Genomic DNA, 6485 nt, shown 5'->3' with positions numbered 1-6485 from the left:
TTTCCTCATCTTCTATGGATCATTTGGTGCAGGCATGCAAGTATTCCAATCCTTTCTTAGCTTACTTCCAACCATCGAGGAGGCAGTTGGTGTTGGTGAGATTGTTCTTGTCGCCATCAGGGATATGGTACCAACTCGGCCTGGCAATTATGATCGGACACTCCGCTTTGGGGGTCTCCCTCACTGTTACCTTAACAATTTCTCCGTACAACAACTATGTCCTAAGTGCTTTGCTTTCATGTACGCAACAAGAGTGCAAGACCTTTGTTAACTCAAATTCTCACTCATAACTATTAGCATAAGTTTGATGTTTATTTTTGTTTCCAGTTTTGTTAATTATCCATGCCTTTTTTTAGTGTAGGAACTTTGTTGTTCTATGTGTTGAATACTGGTATGTACGCTACTTTCATGTACTTAACGGACCAAAAGCTATGCTTCTATTTTATATCAACCACTAAGTGCAGCATTACAGTGGAGTCATTAGAGAGTCAATACAATGACTTACTCAACAAAAGTGCAAGTACTTTTCTTTCGCGTCTGCTCTATAAGTACATAGGGAATTTCAACCCAACAAAAAAACCACCCCCGAATCTATCAAAGTGCCGCTAGACGATGCAGTGTTCTTTGAGTAACAATCTATTTGTCTCACCCCTGCCAACTGTCACATTCTTCACTTACATACACATTCGTCTCCAAAAAGTATTATGCTTCTGGTGCCCAAAAAACCAACACACAGCCTGCAACAAGTCAACAAACGAATGAACATACTCTCCAATATGACCATTGAGCGTGAACATAAGTTCGCCACACAAATTCAATTTGATTAGCAAACCTTCTCATATGACGTTTTGACATGTTGCGTTGTTGTGTACATGTACGCTAAACCTTCTCATATGAGTTCTCCACAAGTAGAACACTTATTTCCTCCACTTTTTCTCCTCTTCGTACCCTACACAATCGAGACGCATATTCAGTTATATTGAAGATAATGAAAAGCTTAAGGCTGTCCTATACATTACCACATATTCTCCGGTTGAAGGGATTCTCCTTTTCCTTCTATGGCCTGGACCTGGTGGGTTGGTTGGCGGACTGAACATTGTTTCTTCAACAATCGTTGGCACCTCTTGGTCACCTTCATTTGGGACAGGGAATATTAAATCAGCATATGAATCACACCATACCTTAACATAGTAAATTTTGCCTACTAGCGATGGAATGAATATACCATTTATCCTTGCGGCCGCCAATGCATGACAACAAAGAATGAGCAGTTTCTGAAACTGAAGACATGTGCATGTCTTCTTCTCAAGATCTACATAGGATGATATTATACCTTCTCATTTCGCAGAAAGCTTGCGTCCAGTGTTCCAGTGTAATTTCTTTCAAATATGCAGCACAACAGGTGCTTCTAGCAGCAATTTCATCAAAGGATTCTTTAAACGAACCAAAGTTGTAGGCAAGAGCTGCTTTGCCAACCAGATTAGCAAGTCCTTTCCCAGCAAAGTGTCTAACATTCCTCTCAATGTGCACTGCATGCTCCATGAAAAGCTTTAGTGTACACTCTCCCAATCCCTGCATAGATTGACTGTGACGATCGGAAACAATAACCAAATCTTTCGCATCTGGCCCTATCACAGTGAGCTTACTGAAAACCAAGACCATGCAGCTTCATTCTCGGAGTCCACAACAGCGAATGCAATTGGAAAAACTTGGAAATTTGCGTCCTGCATACTTGCAGCAATGAGACACCCTTTAAACTTAGACTTTATCGTTGTACCATCAACGAGAACGACCTTCCTCATATACCTGATCACTGCAATGCTTCCAGCTAGTGAAAAAGCAAATATTTGAATTTTTTTGAACCATCAGGTTCAACTATCTGCTCAAGGTTGTAAAAAGTCCCATGATTGCCTTGTTTCAACAAATACATATACTTAGCCAAAATTTTGTAGTTGTCTGCATAACTTCCACGACTGTTCTTAATAGCCACCTCTTTCGCATACCAAGCCTTCATATACGTTACTGAAACCTTCAGTTCCGCAAGCACAATGTCTGGGATGTTGGCTGGTCGTGGGCCTCTAAGAGCGTTGGCAAACTTCCGCTTCAAAACAGCACCAATAACCTTAGCAGATGCTAGCTTCCCATATTGTGCCCGTGAAGTGATTGTGCAGGTATGTGTTAAAGTAGCACGACGAACTTCAAAATTCTTTATATTTGGTGAGACAACATGGCCGAATACTCGCCACCTATAGGCAGGATCAACACACACAAATATAAGCCTCGTCGGGTCAGATCTTGTTTTCCTGAAATGAAATTGACGCTTGATAGCATATATCGATATGGTGTTCTGCATGTCTTCTTTGTCTTTAACGACACGACCAATATAAATGGCATCGTCCTCCGCACTGACAGTTGCACAACCATTAGTGTTAGTCAGGTCTAACATGTCATCAAAGACCGGCTCAGCATCATCCATTTGCACAACATCGACGGAGTTAACATCAGTTGTGCCATTTTTTCGCAATACATGACCAGAGGCAGAGGGATTGAGATAAGCAAGAACCGCTTCACCAACATCAGTAGGTGGTATTTGAGCTTCAGCGAGATTTACTCGGGGTGGTGCATAAGTTGTAGTGTCTAGATGTGAATAAGACACTGGTCCGCCCATAGCATCAGTAGAATCGTCATTGAAAAAATCAACCCAACCATACTCCTTAAATACCTCATTTTCTTCAGAAGTTGAAGAAATCACACCATTTGTGAAGTAACCATGAGATTGAACATTAGTTTCTCCACCTTCAAGGGGGCTGCTATTTCTTGCCCCCTGCTCAGCGTCTTCAACGTCCCTCAAAAAACTCTCATCTTCTGAGTTGTAGTTTGTAGTCCACTCCTTCTCACGTTCCAGCTGCTGTTCCCAAAGTTCAGCCTGTTTCACTTCTCAAAGGACTCGTTCATCTTAAGAATAGTTGTTTTCTCTGCCATCCATCCCAGTTTCCGGGTTACCAGCAACTGTATCGCTGAATTCACTCTTATTTGACAACGAAGGAGTAGCCGCATCTGCAAGGTTGATTATCTGACTCAAATGTGTATCCAGCTAGAGCTCTACACTCTGCTCTCTAGCAGCCCTTTGTCCACCAGTGCTGCCTTCCCCGCAATTTTTAAACCCTATAGGAACACCAACTAAGCTTGGCCCCTGAGTGTTCGGCCCATCTACCAAAATGCCTTTGCCTTTATCAGTACACTCAGGGAAAAGACATCGTACGGGACCAGGTGGATGAGTTCGAGTATGAGTACTTTCTGGAACTGATTCAACACTATACATTCGGATCGTCTCAACAGGGTAAACAGAACCATCTCCCTGACCTTCTTCCCCTTCACCGCCAGACGCCACACAAATTTTCCTTATGCCTCTGTCACCACGTACACCAGTTGAAGCTTCGAGAGTCAGCAACAAATGCATATGAATAAAACTTTTATGCACCTTTACGAAGTCCCTAACCCCTATATTAGTGGTGATGATGACTGGGGGGCAACTGTTGACAGAGAACATTGACATCTGACATGGCAGCCAGTAACTCAGCTTTGGCTTCAGATACATCTGATGTAGCTCCAACTGGTCACTGACATGAGAGGCTATGATGGAACCCGGGACGACGGCCAGCACACGGACACGGACGAGGACAGGAGCGCACATGGAACCCAGAACGCGGCTACATCCGAAACTAGGCAGCCATCGGCACAAGCACCAAACTTGATGGTCGAAGCTATAACAAGGAGCCGGACAGCAACAACGACCGCAAGGAAGATGTGCCTCAACTTTGTCCAAGCTTTTGTCCGAGAACAAGATACGCTCGATCACAGACCCAACCAACCCGACAGACAGCCAACCGAGGCTTTTCTCACGGTCTTCACCATTACACAAGGGTGAAGACCTCCAAGTCCTTAGGGAAGTAGTACTCGTTTTCCCACCTTGGGTTTGTCCCAATGGGTTTACCAAGGGGGTTTTAACGAGGCTATAATCCCTAATGCATGGCCATGGCCAAGGACCACTTCGGCCACATGGCCAACCTATCCTTAGTTTAATTTCGCTTATGACCGTTGTCTTTTAAAACTATTTCCTGGATGCTGCGTTTTAATTTTATCCACGTGTTTAGGGTTTGAGAGCTCCCTTATGTAAGCCACCCTATATAAAGGGCCTAGACCTCATCATGTAAAGGTAGACTATCATTAATAAAGAACAAAGGTATCTCTTTCCTCTCGTTTTCAGTGACTGAAACGAAACCCTAGAAGCTTCACGAACCGGGTACATAATCCTCTAGCTCAGCCGTATCACAAGGAGAGCCATCCCTCGTGTGTTGCTACCTCGCTCCACTTCTACCTCTATCTGTTAGAGAGATTAACGAGTCGAGCATATCCTCGTGAACCTCTTGCCATCCGTTCTTATCGTTCCGCGGTGTTGTTCCGTTCCATTCGCCGTTCTTTCTATCCGCATTGTAACCGAGCTGTTACTTTTGATCCGTTCTGCTGGTTCAGGTTCCGTCCGTACGACCGTGGTTCACGTCCGTAGTCGAGGGTCATATCAGTTGGTATCAGAGCCGAAAGTTTCTCACAAGGTTGTATCTTTCTTCTCTTTACGTTTTTGATGTCTAGTTTGGGATTTGGCTAGTTTTGTCTAAAGTTTTGTTCTTGCTAAGTCCTTAGTGTTCTTGAGCTGTTCTTCGGTATTGTTAGCCTAGATCCGTAAAGTTGTGTTCTTTTTGCTTGGTCTGTGTTAGTGGTGGCCTAAGAACCACGTGTAGCGTCTAGAGTCCTAGCGCGTAAAGTCCGTCTTTGTTTTGGTCCTAGGTTATCTTGTAGTGCTTTTGCTTTTACTTTTTACTTTATCTTTTACCAATCATTAGCTGTCCAAGGTTTGTCTATTTTGCCGAACCTATCAAACAAAGAACCAACACGTTTTCAATCATCGTGTAGGATCTGTTTGAACAACCACGCGTCACATATCGACCGACGATACCGTCCGACACGACCGTACACCGGAGGACTTATCAACCGCCGCAGTACCAACTACTGACCGCCATTGGTATCACTTCTCCAACAACCCGCTTTGTAGGCCACCGTCCGAACAATACCTGAGCGTCGTCCGTACTGCTGCCGTCTGTATAGCAACCGTCGTCTGTACAACCGCCGTCCGTACAATCACCATGGCCGAGCAACCCGGAGAACCGCTTCCACCCCTGGAGATTGGAGCTGTTTTAACCAAGATTCGGACTCAACTAACTCAGTTAAGGGATCGACTCCAACGCTTAGAGGGCGGACATCGTCAACCCGCAGTTCGTGGCCCACCTATCCAGGACCGCCAACGACGCTATGATCCGGATCCAGGAGGAACGTCCGAGGAAGACGAGGACCTACTTTACCAAAGGAGGCATCATTTCCGGATGGACGATCGCCTAGACGATCAACCTTACCATCCGGTTGATCCAGGCCACAAGCTCAAGGCCCCAACGTTTGCCGTAAAGGTTGACCCGGAAGCGTACCTTGATTGGGAAGGAAGAATGGATCACATCTTTGCCTGCTACAACTATCCTGAACCCAAAAAGATCGCCTACGCAGCAGCCCAGTTCACGGACCACGCCCTTACATGGTGGGACCGTAGCGAAGCTGACCGAAGAAGGAACAGAGAACGAGGATTACCGCGCTGGGAGGCCATGAAAAACGAGATGAGACGCTCGTACGTGCCACCATTGTACCACAAAGAGCTCCAGGGAAGGTTCCGGAAACTGTCCCAAGGAACCAAGAGCGTCGAAGATTACTATGAAGAATTCGAGCATCTCCGCAACTGGGTTGAGGTAGAAGAAACTGAAGAAGGACTGATGGCCCAGTTCTTCGACGGCCTACAAGATCATATAGCGCGGAAGGTGGAGCGGTTGTCGTACAACTCCTTCGAAGAACTCTTGCACCTCGCGATGCAAGTCGAGCAACAAATCAAGAGGAAGGTCAGCAATACTAATCGTGCTCGTGCTGAAGGAACGCCAAGCTGGTCGCCTAACACGTCCCCAGTGGCCGGAGGACACCGCGGACAGGAAAGGTCCAAGGCTGTTACCATTGACTTGCGACCAAACCAAGGACCCTCGCACCGAACCAAGACCGCAATCGACCGAAGGGAGAAGCCGAGATATTATATGCTTCAAGTGTCAAGGTCGAGGACACGATGCCCGGGAATGTCCCAACCCGCGTACCATCACTATTACCGCGTCCGGAGATATTGAGTCCGAGGATGGTGACGACCCCGACGAGCAAGAAGTCACTAAAGAGATCGAGGAAGCCGTGGCCGAACCAGACGAAGGATAGCTGCTTATGATCCGGCGAATCCTCAACACTAGCCAGCTCCTGGACGACACGCACCAGCGAGACAACATCTTTCACACGCGATGCACTATAAGTGGGAAGGTTTGTGGCTTGATAATTGATGGTGGGTCTTGCAC

The 6485-nt window shown here is 46.0% G+C and overlaps 1 pseudogene; it reads right to left on the bottom strand.

Moving 5' to 3' along the window:
* Positions 1 to 1250: 1250 nt before the first annotated feature.
* LOC147920623 (uncharacterized) lies at positions 1251 to 3064 on the bottom strand (annotated as a pseudogene).
* Positions 3065 to 6485: the final 3421 nt, after the last annotated feature.

The sequence above is a fragment of the Camelina sativa genome, chromosome 19 (assembly GCF_030686135.1).
Source record: "Camelina sativa cultivar CO46 ecotype springtype chromosome 19, ASM3068613v1".
NCBI lineage: Eukaryota > Viridiplantae > Streptophyta > Magnoliopsida > Brassicales > Brassicaceae > Camelina > Camelina sativa.
The sequence above is the reverse complement of the archived record's forward strand: the minus strand, read 5'-3'. Positions and strand labels throughout refer to the sequence as shown.